This window comes from Lactuca virosa, chromosome 1, assembly GCF_052849685.1.
Source record: "Lactuca virosa cultivar CGN04683 chromosome 1, Lactuca_virosa_CGN04683_v6, whole genome shotgun sequence".
Taxonomy (NCBI): Eukaryota; Viridiplantae; Streptophyta; class Magnoliopsida; order Asterales; family Asteraceae; genus Lactuca; species Lactuca virosa.
In genome coordinates this window covers 33,185,681-33,203,452 of record NC_136426.1, presented here as the reverse complement: position 1 = coordinate 33,203,452, position 17,772 = coordinate 33,185,681, and positions in this window count along the sequence as shown.

Genomic DNA, 17,772 nt, shown 5'->3' with positions numbered 1-17,772 from the left:
AAAGAAAAAACAGCAATCTAAAGAAAGAATAGGATATTTGCTTACTTTGTCGTATTTCTTAAGAATTTTCCTAAGAGCTATAGCATTCATGATAACATATTTGATTAACATCTGCCCTTCCACTACAAGTGCTTGTTGATCATTTTTGAAACATTGAAACAAGTGTAGTAACTATCTCGGCATACCAGTATTGCAATGAAGCTGGACAAGATGTCTGACTCTAGAGCTAATACACCCCATTATATCAGAAGCTTCTTTCATTATCTTGCTGAAGAACATTCGATCACACCCTACATTCATAAAAAAATCATGAATAAAAATATCACATCGTATACAATACATAAGACACGTATTCATGATCTGTTCTTAAAATTTACGTAATGTCAAAATTGGTAGTTCATAAGAGTCTGCAAGTGTAAAGAGCAGGATTACTAATTATAAACAATACAAACAAATGCATTAAGAATCGCAGAATCAGACTTTGATGCTAAGGATGGAACTTCCCAGTTCCCACCACCAACAGTAAGAAGTACTCTCATCCAAACTAGTTATAGTAACCCGTTACAATCTGATCCTAACCGACTAGTCAAATCTCCAATACTTTTAGAGTCAAAAAAATTTATGTCCTGTGAAAAAAGTGAGGTTACAAATGATGTTTATATATATCATAATGATGTTTTTGTCCAGAAAGCTTCATATAACCTCCTGATCAGATTACTAATAAAAATGGATTTATTGGGCAAATTGAACCTAGATACCAAGTCTTGTAGTTCAATCATCTTGTGCTCGAGTCCTTTTGTTGCATATAGATAGACAAGGTAGCCAAAAGTGGTCTCATCTGGGTGAACACCTAACAGAGACATTATGTCGAGCACCTTGTGTGCATCCGTAACCGATTCTTGTTCAAGGCAACAACCCTACAAAATAGTGTTATAAGTAGACAAATTGAGTTTGTGATATATCAACCAATAGATCTGATAGTACATAAAAATATCTAAAATGAAAAAAAAAACATGTTTATATACTTTCCCTATACCGTCCATGGCGACTATACGGGTGTAAGTTCGTTTGGAAAGAGATGAGAGACGTATGTGAGAATTGACATTTTGGAAGGGTGATTGAGTTGTGAAGAGTGACGTGGAGTCGAGCTTCGAAGAGCGGTAGAGCCCGGAGAAAAGAGGCGGGGTAGAAGCGGGGGATTTAGGACCGGAGAGTTGGGATACTGGAGTAAGAGAAGTTGAAATTATCGCCAAAGTAAACCCTAATTCAGAGCTTGGAGTCCATAAAAATGGTGATAGCTGGTAGAAAATGGTGTATAGGGGGACGAATGAGTATTTAATATGATCTAGGGTTCATTGTTGTTTGTAGTTGATACCATGGTTGTAGAGCGCCAAATACCTGAAAGGGAGAAAGATTCACAACTGCACAGTGCTAATAAGGTTTCTTCGATAGAGGATTTTACATCAGAAGGAGGAGATACGTCACTTTGATAACATCAACATCAAAAAGATGAAAGGGAGAAGATCGGAGAACAAGCGGGGTTTTGAATTTTTTCGGATTTCATTTCCCCCCTTGTATTAAAGGATGGAGGCGCGTTTTACTCAAAAAATATAAAACGACATTCTTACACGACACCCGTTTAACATAGGTGCCCTCCGTGTTTGTAATTTTTTTTGTTGGACACCAATTTCAGGGCACGCAAAAATGCGCGTCCTCTATCCTTCATATTTTTAAAAACTGACATTATTTTTAGGACACACAAAAAAAGCGTATCGTAAATCAGTGCGTGTCATTGTTCGTGCGTCATTAAAGGGCTGTTTTCTAGTAGTGTATCGAACCAGACGGGAGGTCATATAACCACTCCTTTGCTGCATCTTGAACCGAAAAGGGGAATGCCCTTAGTTTGATCTAGTCTTCAGTAACTGCATGAGGCTTCATTACAGAACAGACGACATGGAATTCCTTGAGAAATTTAAAAGGATCTTCGTTCTCAAGGCCTCGGAACAGGGGCAAAAGATGGATTAAACCATATTTAAGCTCAATGTTTTGAGCTTCTAGAAAAGTGATACATAGAGGTTGTTGGGTAACCTCTTGTGTTGCCCACTCGCGAAGAGTCTTTTCAGCATCGTCTCCATTTTCTCTCATAATGATTTCTGTTTCGGGTTCTGATTGGTTTTCAGAAGAGTCTGTGTATTCGGATTTAACGGAAGAGGGTGAGGAATATGATTTATAAGGGTTGTTTTGAGGAGAATATGGGGGTACTTTCGGAAAAAAAATGGATCTGGTTCGTTCCACAAGGGAGTGCCTTGTGGTGTGGATGTTTCTAGAGGTATGGACGATGATGAACCAAAGATATCAGTTGATCGTTTCTTTCTTGCTGCTTCTTTCTTCAGTCTCCTTGCAATTCTTTCGATTTCTGGATCAAAAACTAAAGGTGTACCTGAACGAAATTTTTTTGGCATAAAACTATTAGAAAGCATCGTGTCCCCGGCAACGGCGCCAATTTGTTAACACATTGTCACGCGCGTATTAAACAAATAAAAATATCACTGGTGGCTGCACTAAAAATATAGCACAGGGAAGCATGGTTGAATCCTCAGGGACACAGCCTAATGGTCAATGCCTTTTTGCATCAGGCACAATCTAGTCAAGACAATAATTATTAAGAAGGGGGGATTTTGATTAAAACTAAAAACTAAAAATGCAGTGATATTAAATTAAACGAAAATCAATATTAAAAACTGTATCATCTCTGCTGTGACTTTCCTAATCATGCAACTAACCTAGATCTGATTATTTGAGATGCCTTCTATCTAAGCTGGTACTGAGAAAAACTAACAAGCTCTAGTATAATCTCTGTTACCTAAACTAGTTAATCAAAACAAGCTCTTTGAATTAACCCTAAATTTTTACTGCCCAATCAAACAAGCTCTTAATTAAGATTAGAAAAGTTGTATTAAGTTCTTTGTAAAATTCCCAGCAATACCCAATACTTCTCACAAGCTCGGAAGCGTAAATATATGGTTTTTACAGTTTATATCAGAGTTAAATCCCAAAACGGAACCAATCTGATACTTGTTACTTATTACAAATTAATTAGAACAATTACAGATTCTATTAACTGATTAACTGGAATGATAAAACTCTAGCTAGGTGATCAGACTAACAAGAATTTAAAACCAAACATTCGTTAAGCTCAAAACTGAAAAATCTAGATAGAAACACAAGTCAAAAATCAGATCTAATGATCAATCACATGAAAAGTACTAGTCTATGCAGAACTGAAAAATAGGGTTTTAGCCAAACATGGCTAAAATCTGATAAAAACTACTAGAATTAAACATTAAACAACTAATCTTACTAATCTAATTAAAGGAGATGATCCACAGTCTTCAGATCTTCAGAAATCGTTAAAATCGGAAAAGAAACACCTCCAAAATCGTATTTTTCGTCGTCTGGAGCTACATGAGTCGACTAGGGTATGAAATCTCTTTACTGGAAGGTTATGTGGGTCTATTTATACGTCCAACAGCAAAAACGACAATACATGCGATCGCATAGAGCAAGGTTGCGATAGCATGTTTTTAAGAAAACACGTCTCGGGCCTTTTTAATGAATTTGAATGCTATTTTGGAACTTTTTGGCAAATTTGCACTCACATAAGGTAAGGTTGCGATCGCATGCTTTCATTTTTTTCTCCCAGATGAATTTTTGGCACGAAAAAACCTCGAAGACAAGTCACGACCATAAATACGATCGCATAAAGGCTCCATGTGATCGCATGGACAGGAGTTGCAATCGCATGTGTTGCTTAAGTCGTCTGAAATTCCGTATAGTTTTCAGAACATTTTGAATCTTGTCAATCGGAGTTACGGTTCATGAGATATGGTCAAAATATCGACAGGGGATCAAAGCTGCCAGCAACATCCTTTAGCTTCATATTGTAGAATCTATCTTCGTGTGATTAATTCGATAGAATGTTTCTTGACCAAAACATCTTCCAAGCATTTCTCATAATCCTTCATAAGTTCCAAGCTCAAAACACACATCCAACTGCTCCCAAAGCACTGCTCCACTCGAACTATCTGAAATTGAAATAAAAAACATGAGCATTACGGGAATTCTAACAGAATACATGAGCTAAACATTATTTAAATAAATGACATGCAAATGTACAAAAAATGATCATAAATGCTAATAAAACTATCCTAAAATATGCATAGAATGGCATCTATCACCCATACACTGAATACACATCATACTTATCATGTTTAAATATTACCACTTCATCACTTGATTCACAATTACTCTATCTCTTTTCTCATAACCCATTTCTCTACTTGAAATTTTTGGGTACTTATCTTCTTTAGTCCTTAGTTTCTCACAAGCCAGTTGATATGAAATTCTCTTCTTCGTACTTACTCTATACCTGATACATCTAAAATATGTATTTTCACATACTTACACATCTCTTACATTGGGAAGTCACGCACTCCCAATCTTTCCAACCTCTCATCTCTAAATGACACTTGGTATTTATATTCTCTATTAGGGATCTATACCCAGTCTTAGACTCTTCTCATGAGTCCACCATCTTCACACTCCACTATGTCAATTCTTACTTTTTTCCAACTGTCCCTTATTACACATAGGTTTAATCCTTCTGCTTTCATTAACATTTACTTACAAGTAAACTATTACATAAACCCACATATCTACATAATCTCACAGGTCCATCTTTTCCCATCTTAGGAGCTACACATCCTCTTTTTTCCCTCTTGTAGACACACTACCAAAGTGCCATCTTACTCGACATACTTTATACTTACTTCCACATAATTATTGACTCGTTTTCTCATGTTCCTTAGTTCTTTACATAACAACATGGAACATTTTCTACTATCTCTCTCTTTTTCTTAAGTGTCCAACGTGACACTTGTTGCACCACTTTCTCTTCATCTACATATCTATATCTTATTTTTTCTAATCTATCTTGGTCAGTGTTATCACTATAGCATCAATGACGTGGTTCAAGCTCTACTCTCCATATCTCATACACTTTCCATTTAACAATGGACCTTCTCTTATGCATGGCTACTTTCTCTCAAGCAATACCAATCTACTCTTGTATTCACCAGTACAATCTTTTTCTTTCATGTATTTATAAGATATACTCTTTCTATCTTTATTCTTCTTCTCTAGGCATACTAACCCTCTTTACTATGTGTGTCCCCTTTCTTGCCACTATTTATCTATATTCCCATCTCTTTATCTTCCTGTCCCCATTCTCTCTAAGTCTCTACTAACCCTTCTTCCTTAGGACACATACTATATTTGTTGTCCACTCACTGGGACACATAATCTCTAACACATATTTCTTTCATGATATCGCAATATCATTCTTTCTATATACTCTTAGAATATATTTAACTAGTGAGCCCATTCTTATGTCATTTCACAAAATGACCATTCTTTCTTTCTTCTCTAACATTCTAGACACAAACCTTCTTAGTTGGTCAATCTACTAAACTTAAACTATTCAGGTTCTTTATCTTTGCATATCTACAGGTGTGTACCTTACATCTCTTAGCATGGTTTATCTCAAAACCAGCTCATAGTTTTCGTATCTCTTTCATTTTCCAGTTTAAGTCTAAGAATGTACATACCAAACCTAATTCACTTAAATTATGGCTCTGATACCAATTGTAATGACATGTATATTCTAACATAATATCTAAAGGAATTATCAAAGTTTTTCAGAAAAACGTGGAATTCTACTAAAAATAGAACACTTTAAATCCCAGGTTAAATAACGGGTTTACAATAAAAGTTGTCTATTAATTGAACAACAAGGTGATGTAACTAAATGATGTAGTCTAGGTCCTTGGGTTCCTATATTCCCCTCTTGTACCACGGCTGCTACGTGGACCTTCAAAACATAAAAATCTCTACTACATCAGAGAAACATGTTTGGTGAGTTATTCTTTCTACTTTACATATCTTTCATTTTCGTTTCTTTCTCATACTATGTGATCTAATCTATTTCTTTAATTGCATACACTACTATACTTCTCATTCATCTATCTCTTATATCTTTATCTCATATTTACATACTCTACCTTTTGTCCTCTCTTCACATGCTCTAATCTATTCTTAATCTTTCTCATCTCAACTTTCTTTATTCTTTATATACTATAATCTTATCTTCTCATCTCACACTCTTTCTTAGCCTCTTCTCAGGCTCATCTTATACTCTATCTACTATTTTCATACTCTATGCAAGATATTCTAGTGTTCTTACTATACTCTTCACATGTCTCTTACTCTTAGCATGCATGTCTCATACTCTACTTACCATTCATCTCTCTACTCTTAAATCTAATGCCTCAACATTCTATTCTCATCTAGACACAACGGTCCCATCCAATAATTACTACAATCTCATCTGTCTTTTATGGGAAACAACATCTCACTAACCTTACCGGGTACACTCATCCGAAATTACTCCATCTCTTATGATCCATCGTGGATCCTTAATCATTCTTCTTCTCTTTAATCCAATTGTAGATTCCTTACTCTTAATCCTCAATAGATAACATCTAAAATTTTAAATTAACTCTCTTTCCTTGTTCCACTCATGTACCCTTTCCTCTATCTCCTCTAAACATACACAATCTTTATTCTGCATGAATCATCTATCTACATCCCCAAATGGATCATCATCTTAATCCCCTCAGGGACATAATCTCATTCTCGAAGGAATGCTACACTTTATTCTGGAAGGAATCATACTCTTATTCCAGTAGGAATCATACTCTTATTCCTGTAGGTATCATACTCTTTATTCTTGATGGAATCATACTCTTCTCTAACTCTTTTATGTGACTCATCACATAACTCTTATTCCATGGACAATCTATCTCTTTATCTCATCAAGAGATCATCTACTACTCATCTAGTACGTAATTCATTAATTACTTAATCTATATCTATGTCTATTAACATATATGTATTCTACACAATACCATTAATGTATAGACATACATACATAAATACTCTTATGATTATATTACATATAATCATACTTTGTGCCTAAATGCCATCTGTTAGGTATCAACATGTAACACTCAATAATCACGATAAATTTAAAATTTTCAAAATAACCATTCATCAACATTGTTTACAAAAATAGTCATTGTTTTAAAAGTATTATTTCAAATCAGTGTTTTCCCTAAGACCCAGTGACAGAAACAAGAAGATGTGTACGATCACGCCTTAGCCTTTCCACGATCCTCTGATGTACCTAAAACGATAAACTAAAAACTATAATCCAAAGCTTAGTGAGTTTCCCCCCGAAGTACCAGCACACACAAACATATATAACATCATATAATGGGTCCACAGCTAGAAAGAGTGGATTACCCCCGAGCCCTCAGTATGAGTCTGGCATTCCATTCGGGCCCTCAGCTCATATCTGGAATGCTCCCAATCCCTCAGTATGAGTATGACATGCCAATCGGGGCCTCAGCTCATATCTGGAATGGTCACGGGTTTGTTAGCTACAACACAAAGCAGTACAACCTCAACCCAATCCAAGATGTCGACATATGTAACAGATAAACATAAACACAAAACCAACAAATAATATAATCATACAAATCTACTAATCATCCACAGACTAGCATAACACTATCCTAACCAGGATAAATAATCTAGTGGGCCGACATTGGTACCTTCGGCCCACGGTACAGTGAAAAGAAACTCACCTCACAATCTGACGAATAGTTGAACAATACACTGCTCCGAATACCGGATCTATAGGTCACCTATTCAATAGATAGAGACCAAGGCTTAACTATAGCTCAAAATACCCAAAATACCCTTAAGTCAAACTTGGTCAACCCTGGTCAAAGTCAAAGTCAACGGTCAAGGAGTCAACTCGGTCCACTCAACTGAGTATGTGGGGCATACTCAGCTCCTGCGTTGGGCGTACTCTGGATTTGATCGGAGTCGGGCGGTTGACCCCGTACGCGGCGCGTATGCTGGGTTACATACGGCGTACGTACATAATCTCTTTTCCTCAATAAGAGCTTAATGCATTAAGCTCTCATGTCCTAATTTTAGATCCAAGGCCAAAATACCACTAAGAGTCATAAAGTTTCCAACTTTGTGACTTTGCATGTCTAATAAGTGCTTGATACACAAAATCCCAACTTCTTAACACCTTAAGACCTTCTAGAGCATGCATGGGGAAAAACTAAGCATCAAGACCACATTTTTATGACTCAAGACCCCTCATTAGGTCTGAAAGGACGACTTATTCGATTAAGAGCATGCCATGCTCAAGAATCATCATATTTTGGACCAAAAATTCCCTAAATGAAGAAATGGCTAGATCTACAAGATAAGATGATCAAGCAATGAGCTTTTTACCTCCAGGAGGTTGCTAGCAAGGAGAGAGTCCCATATCTAAGTTGCTTCCAAGCTCCAAGGTCTTCCCACCACCTTCTTTTTCTTCAAGAATATCACCAAAACAAAAAGATGGGCTCAAGATGCATTATTCTCACTTAGGTTTAGCTGGAGGGACGTTTTCTCAGGTGGAGGCTGATGAGGGAATGAGAAATGAGGTGATAATGATACTTATATATGGACCAAACCCTAAAAATTAGGGTTTGAGGATCCTTCACGTACGCCCTGCGTACGCGGTGTACGCTTAACGTACTAAGGTCCGCCCAAGTATGCCTAACGTACGCCCATCATACTAAGGCTTTGACCAAAAATCACCAAAATGCCACTATGGGCCATTCTTGCAATCTCTCTCAAGCACAAGGGTCAAATTGCAATATTCCTTCATACGTAGGGTTAAAATTGAAAATACCTCATCATCGGGATGTTACAATTCTCCCCCACTTGAATTAGAGTTCGTCCTCGAAGTCCGATGTTGCAAATAATTCAGGATAATGCTCCTGCATCTCCGCCTCCGGCTCCCAGGTCCACTCGGATCCTCTCCGATGTTGTCACTGAACCTTTACCAAAGGTATCTCCTTGTTGCGTAAGACTTTCATCTTTCTCTCCACCACCGCTACCGGCCTCTCAATATAATTCAGGCGCTCATCGACCTGAATATCATACAAAAGGACCACTGCCTCGTTGTCCAACATGCACTTCCGCAACTACAAAACATGGAAAATGTTGTGGATCTGACTGATGTCACTCGACAAATCCAACCGGTAGGCCACCCTACCTACCCTCGCGATCACACGGAATGGACCAGTATACCGGGGACCCAATTTTCCCCTCTTCCTGAAGTGTATCACACCCTTCCAGGGTGAGACCTTCAGTAACACCATATTGCCGACCTGGTACTCCAACTCTGATCGACGCCGGTCGGCATAACTCTTTTACTGACTCTGAGCTGTCTGCAATCTCTTCTTGATCTGTCGGATGAGATCTATAGTCTGGAGGACCACCTTAGTCCTCCCCATGACTCTGTGACCAACCTCCCCCCCAACAAACTGGGGTACGACATCTCCGACCATATAGAAGCTCGAAGGGCGGTGTACCAATGTTGGAGTGATAGTTGTTGTGGTAGGAAAACTCCACAAGAGGTAGATAGGAATCCCAACTCCCACCAAAATCTATGACACAAGCTCGCAACATATCCTCAAGTGTCTGTATGGTCCGATCACTCTGGTCGTCGGTCCTCGTGGAACTTCTGCCAAAATCGGGAAGTGAACCAAACATATCAGTCTGATACAATGGAAAATGGAACCCCATGACGAGTAACGATCTCCCAAACATACACATCGGCCAACTTCTCGGCCGAGGAGCTCTCCCGGATGTCCAAAAAGTGGGCACTCTTGGTCAATCGATCCACGATGACCTAGATATCATCGAAACCCTTGGCAGTCTTTGGTAGCTTGGTGATAAAATCCATGGTGATCTGTTTCCACTTCCACATGGGAACATTCAAAGGTTGCAAACTTGCCATGCATCCTCTGATGCTCGGCCTTGACCATCCTATAGGTCAAGAACCTCTCAACGTACCAAGCTATCTCCCTCTTTATACATGGCCACCAGTAACTTAGTCTCAAATCTCGATACATCCTGGTGGCTTTCGGGTGTATCGAAAAGCGAGACTTATGTGCCTTCTCCAAAACTATTTGTCTTACCCCTCCAAAAACCGGAACCCACACCCGACCACACGGGGTCAACAATCCCCGACCATCGGTGACAAATTTGTCGATCTCACCCCTGATCCTCTCTTGTTTCTAGATCTCCTTCTTAACTTCTTCTGCTTGTTCACCTTTGATCAAATCTAAAAGTGGAGAATTAATGGATATCCTCATACACATATCCCCAACTGAAGATCCAGCCGTCTTGCGGCTCAATGAATCCGCGACCATATTCGCTTTACCCGGATGGTAAAGGATCTCGTAGTCATAATCCTTGACCATGTCAAGCCACCTTCGTTGCCTCATGTTCAGGTTAAGATATCACAAACTCTTGTAATCCATGTAAATGGTACAACGGACCCCATATAGATAATGTCTCCAAATCTTTAGGGCAAACACCAATGCCCCCGACTCCAGATCATGAGTAGGATATCGCATCTTATACGGCTTCATCTGCTGAGAAGCATACACAATCACTCGCCCCTTCTGCATAAGAACCACCCCCAAACCAGTGATGGATGCATCACAAAATACCACAAAATCCTCTACACCCTCCGGAAGGGTCAACACTAGGGCCTCACATAACCTTTGTTGTAGTGTCTCAAATGTCGTCTGCTACTCCGGGCCCCAACGGAAAACTACACCCTTCCTCGTCCGACGAGTGAGGGGCACAACAATCTTGGAGAAATCCTGGATAAATCTCCGATAATATCTTGCTAAACCCAAGAAACTCATGAACTCTGAGGGGGACTTCGGGACCTCCCACTGCATCACAACCTCAATCTTGGCCGGATTGACCAAAATCCCATTTTGGTTAACGAGATTCCACAAGAACTAGACCTCTCGTAACAAAAACTCACATTTCGAAAACTTGGCATATATCCGTTCTTGCCTCAATACTCCCAAAATCCCTCGAAGGTGCTCCTCATGTTGTTATCTGGTCTTGGAATACACCAAAATGTCATCAATAAAAATAATAATTGATCGATCGAGCATCGGCCTGCATACCCGATTCATCAAGTCCATAAACATCGCAGGCGCATTGGTGAGCGTAAATGGCATCACCACGAACTAGTAATGCCCATAATGAGTCTGAAATACTGTCTTCTCCGCATCCTCCTCTCTCACCCTCACCTGATGATACCCTGACCTCAGATCAATCTTGGAAAAGCAAGATGCACCCTGCAACTGGTCGAAAAGGTCGTCAATCCGCGGAAGGGGATAAAGATTCTTCACCGTCAACTTGTTCAACTCCCGGTAATGAATTCACATCCGGTGTGGACCATCCTTTTTCTTGACGAACAAAATCGGTGATCCCCACAACGAACTGCTCGGAAGGGGTGCCAAACAGTACAGCGTCTTGGAAATCAGAGTCGCACCTGGCGCTAGATCAATCCTGAACTCCACCTGCCTCTCAGGAGGCACACCGGGTAACTCCTCCGAAAACACATCAACAAACTCCCTAACAACTAGCACATCTGAAACCAAAACATGCTCCCTAACCCGAGTATCAACCACATAGGCAAGATAACCCGTACAATCATGTTGAATGTACTGCCGAGCCTTGGACGCCGGACAAAACCCTGACCCAATCTTGGTACCCTCTCCATAGATGACCAGGTCTCCCCTACTTGGGGTTCGAACTATCACTCGTTGATCCTCGCAGTCTATCATAGCACCAAACCTGCTCATCCAATCCATCCCCGCTATCACCCATACATCCTCCATAGAGATAGGAATCAAATCAATCAAATAAGGCACCCCGGAAATCTGCAAGACACAACCCTGATACACTCTAGATGCAGAAATCCCATGTTCATTGGCGATAGAAACCCGCAACGGACACTCCAACTCGCTAAGGGTCATATCAAAATCCCGACTAAAAGACCGAGACACAAAGGACCGACTCGTGCCCGAGTCGAATAACACAAGATCAGACAAAGATTTCACTAAGAATGAACCTATTAGAAAAATAAATATGATCATACCATAAAATAATCGACATAATGATAAATAGATATATACTAGCAACGACGTATGGAGCCGCCCTGGCCTCCTCTGCCGTGAGTTGGAAAGCATGACCTCAACCCATCGGGGGCTCCGCCCTACCCTCTCGCCTGTCGGTGATCCTCAAAGTAGCCTACGCCGGTCCCGTAATGTAACGTCCGTAGATCCGGGCTAGTCAATTTAGAGATAATAGGGGTCGAAAACGACTTTTCGACAAAAGATTATTTAGAATAAATAATCTTAGCCAAGTTGTAGAATATCTCTCAAGGTTTCCGTACATATAAAGAACGCCGAAATCCGAGTTATAACGAAGAAGTTATGACCCGTCGAAGTTTTACGGCAAAACTGGCACGACACCGGGAAGCGTAAATAGTGAATTTACGATAGAGCGAGTTTTAGCCTTAGCGATCTAAACGAAAGTCGTAGAATACGTTAAACCGAGAGCGTCCATAAAAATAACGCCCAAATCTGACTTCATATGAGGAAGTTATGATTTTTCGAAGTTTCAACTTAGCAGTGTACAGCCCGAAATTCGAATATAAGATCGAGCGGTTTTTAGCAAACATAACCTAAACGAGAATCAAAGATCTCGTTAATAGTAGCATAACGATAAAAAGACAGACGAAAACTGACGTCGGATGAAGAAGTTATGATTTTTTTAACGGACCAATCCTGCTCCGGCCTGTTAAAAATATAAATTTAAAATAAATCAAAATTAGTCGACGAAGTCTAAACGAAAGTTGTAGAGTACGTTCCCTTCTACGCGTGGATATAAAGAACGTAAAAAACGGAGCTCGTATGCGAGAGTTACGAATTTTAGAAGTCGGGAAGGAAAACTTCGAAATCCGCGAGGGGGTGATGACGTGGCTCGATCTGGGCCGTCGCTTGCTGATCACGGACTCACTTCGGATGGGCGACAGCTGGCTTGCTACGCAGCGCATACGAGAGAAGAACGCCCCGCGTTCGGATTCGCTTGGTCTCGGAATGGGCCACGTCGCACCACGAGGACTCGGACAGGTGGCTGTACGAACGCGCAGCATAAGGCCGGAGCGCCCTGCGTACGAGGTACGCACCGCATACCCTTGCAAGAACGCCCAGCGTACTCCGAGGCCGAGGCCTATAAAAGGGAGGCGAAGCCTCTCAGATTTTTCACACTTTCCACCACAACTTTCTCTCTCTACTTTCTCACACTACCCCTTTAACCCTCCTAAACCCTAGGAAAAATCCCTAGCACCCTAAGGAAGCCCCGAGGCTCCCGGAGTCCCGAGAAAAAGGGTCTTTCGGTTCGGAAACACTGCTCCAAGCGAAGCCCGATTTTCTTTAAAATTCGCTGTAAGTGAGCTACGTCTACGCAATTTTTAATATAACTTTTAAATAATTATAGTAGCGTTATTAGGTCCTTAAAATAATTATTTGGGCTATTATTATGAGTTATATTGAGTGTTGGTTAACGCTTATATAATAATAATAATAGCTAGACTATTAATTAGTCGCGGTTAACGTTAGACTAAACCCTAGTGGTATTGATACTAGGTTTTGTCGAGGGAAATTGTTTTAAGAAGTAACGAAGCGCTGTTTGAGTACAAAGTCACCACCTTCCAAGTGAGTGCATAGTTACTTTCATCTTACACATAGATATGAAGTATTTTATATAAATTACGTGCTATGTGTGCATATTAACTGTATACTTGCTATCTATGCTGGATGAACAATTTTATACATGTTTTAAATGATTTAAACTGTATATATATATCTACGAGAATATGTTGGGTAAAACATGGGTAGATGTAATAGATGGAATATGAGTTGGATGATGAGTTGAGATGTGTTATAGACCACGAGGTGAGTGTGAGAGGTGGATGATGTGAGAAGCCTTTCCCAAATGATGGCCCCGTCATCTAGCAGAGTATGGATGACAACCACGGACTATTCTAGACAGTCCAGTGGAACACTGGCAGGCTCGCAACTTGTAGGTGTTGTGAACGATGTGTTCACCGGTGTACTCTAAAAAAAACCCATTGACATGTATTGCGAGTGGACTCTCGAAAATGATATTGTCAATAAACGAGATAATCCTAGCAGTTGTGCTCGAAGGACAATACTGGCAGCTGCGCCTCACATAGAATGTCACAATTCTGGCAGCTGCGCCTAAGTGATAGAACTAGCAGCTGTGCTTGACAGCTGTGTCATTGACAACGATGGACTTCGTGCCGATTCCTTAGGATGATCCTTAGGAATGATCGAACGAGGAATAATTGATTCTTAAGGTAGATCCTTAAGAGTAAAGAAGATAACGGGGATGGGTAATTGGGTTGATTGTTTGATGTTTAAACATAATAATTATATTATTGTGGGTTGAAAACCCTATGTACTCACCAGGTTTCCCAACCTGACCCACTCAGTTTATTTGTATCACAGGTGTCGATATGAAGTTACATTACACTGAGAGATTTAAAAGAGATGTAGATCACTAGTGTAAATGAATGTAAGTTCTGTTTATGCTTATGTTTCTGTAATAACGATGACATCCCAAATGTTTTAAAATGAATAAAAATACATTTCTTCGGAAATGCTTTGATAACGTATTTATCATGTTTTTCTGGGGACAAATCCCGCAAGATTTTTATTAAAAGAAGTACTCTGATTTTTATAAAGCATAAACAAAATCGGTCTTTTCTGGCCGTGAAAATGGGGATGTCACAGTTGGTATCAGAGCATTAGTTTAAGCGAACTAGGAATATGGATTTATTTCTAGACTTAAACTTAGAATGCTAAGCGATGATTGTGAGATGTGAGCACTAGCTTATTTAGGAAAGTATGCCTAATATGCTTTATGTGCTAAATGATTTATGCCTCATATGTTGTTATTTGTTCGGATCTATGGTCTGTTGCCGACCGGATCTGGAAACCTTATGTGTTTAGGATTCTAAACGTACGACTACGATATTAGAACTAACATGTAAACGTTTCGGAGTGATAAGGACGATTTAAACGACTATCCTAAATAAAGATCTAGATTCACCTTATTCGGTGTATAGATCAAAATGGCAAGAACCCGCAGTGGAGCCGGGAATGCTAATGGGAACAGAAACCAACCCCCAGTGATAGAGCAAATACCAGTTATGGTAGCCGCTGCTGAGCCAATAACCATGGCCGGCGTACAAGCGATGATCCAAATGATGTTGGATCGTCAAATGGAGGAAACAAGGCGTTTACTTCAACAAAATCGAGAGGAACTTACGGTGCCTATTGAACAGCCCGAGCTCAGTGATGGGCAGTCAGAAGGAGGGAACTACAGTGGGACGGTTGGTCGAGCCGACCCACCGATAGTTAGACGAAACAATCAGGATGGAGGAAATGACGGACGTGGATGCAAGTACAAGGTTTCATGGCATCAAAACCCCCAAGTCTTTCTGGAAGCCCAACACCGGTGGAAGTTATGGACTGGATCTCTGAGATGGAGACAATGTTTGAGAGTTGCGAGTGTAGCAACAAACAGAAGACCGCTCTCGCGATCCCTCTGTTAAAGTCTGGAGTACTGAGCTGGTGGAAGCTACTAGCTAACACGATGCCCAAGCGAGAAGCAAACAAGATGTCTTGGGAAGATTTCGTGGTGCAACTGAAAATGCAGTACTGCTCTGAGAAGGATCTCCTAGAGATCAATAATGAGTTTCAAAATCTGAAGAAGGGAAGGATGAGTGTCACTGAGTATGCTGTAAGTTTTACGGAGAAGATGAAGCTTGTTCCTTACCTAGTTCCAACTGAGCTCTCCAAGGTCAACAAGTTTGCCCATGGATTACCAGCGGACTTTGGTCCAATGGTCAAGCAAGCAACCACTTTGAAAGCCGCCATCTGGGCAGCCAGGAATGTTGAGACTCGGATTAGGGAAAAGGGTCTGGAGAAAGCTGAAGTTGGCGAGAAGAGGAAGTTTGAAGGATCTTCAAGGTCCAACAAGGAGACCAAATTCCTGAAGTCTGGAGGAGGAAAAGGAAGTGAAACAAGATGGTGCGAGAAGTGCAAAAAGAAACACTCTGGAAAATGCGGTGAGGAGGTGACTTGTTTCAAGTGTGGAAAGCATGGGCATTACGCCAACGAGTGTACATTCAACAAAAGGGTATGTTAAGAATGTAATGAGGAAGGTCACTTCAAGCAAGACTGCCCAAAGAGAGAAGGGGCTACAAAGCCAAATGTGCCGCCAAAGCCAAAGGCGAGAGCATTTCAAATGATCCTTGACGAAGCAGATAACAATGCAAGGATTCAGGAGTGAAGGCTTAATATCCAAAGATCGAGTTATGAAGTAACCAAGGGATAGTATCGTATAATGTAACCTGTTAGAGGCATAATATAGGATGAACTCGAACACCTATGTAATAGTTTCAAGAAATAATAAAACCTTCGTTTGGTTATCTGATGTGTTAAACTGTTATGTGATTTCTGTATGGTGACTTGGAAAACTGCGAGACAATACTTGGGACGAGTATGAGTAGGTGTGAAAGGTAGTAGATGCATATACTACCGGAAGCACAGGACTCACGCTTGGATCAGGGAAAGTCACAAGGTTACCAAGGAGCTAGCAATTCATTTCATTTTATTTAAGTATGTCGTTACCATCATTTCGGTAATGACTAAGAAAATGATTGTTATTCCGACCCTAGTGGTCATATCAAATTGAACCGCTTCGCCGCAGGCTGCGACTGCACCCGAGCCTGCCTTCGCTCGCTCGGATGGAGCTCTAAATCAATCTCCTGCCACCTAGCGGCCTCCTGTAACTCCACAAGTGTACCATAGCGCTGAGTAGATACAAACTGTTGGATGTCTGTCTTGAGCATGCTCAAGTACCGGGTCATCTGAGCTTGCTCAGAAGCAGCAAACTCAGGGCAAAACAGTGCTCTCTCAGTGAACATCTTGGTGATCTCCGTTACCAACTCGGTCCCCTACCTCAAGTCCAAATACTCTTGGGCCAATCTCTCCCTCTCAACCAGTGGAACATGTCTTGTGCAGAACATCTCAGAGAAATGCTCCCATGAAAAAGCAACCCTCTGCTCCGGAGTATAGGAGCTAGTAGCCAACCTCCACCAATACTTCGCCCCCAAGTACACCCTGCGTACGCGGTGTACGCTTAGCATACTAAGGTCCACCCAAGTACTCCCAACATACACAACGTACGCTCAACGTACTAAGGCTTTGGCCAAAAATCACCAAAATGTCACTATGGGCCATTCTTGCAATCGCTCTCAAGCACAAGGGTCAAAAGGCAATATTCCTTCATACATAGGGTTAAAATTGAAAATACATCATCATTTGGATGTTACACAACATATAACATTTCATCATCTATTCATTCACACGATTATACTACATATAATCCATCTATTCTTATGGGTATTAATAATATCCTTGTTATTTCCTACATCTCCACATACTTTGGTTATACATACATGCCCAGCTACATGATCTTAAATGTATAATCACAAGTCCATAATCTAAGATAGGATTATAGTACATACAATCCTTCTCTTTCTTTCTCCTTTTCATGATCAGATACTTGACTCTTACACAAAAACATACATATAATAGAGAGAGAGAGAGT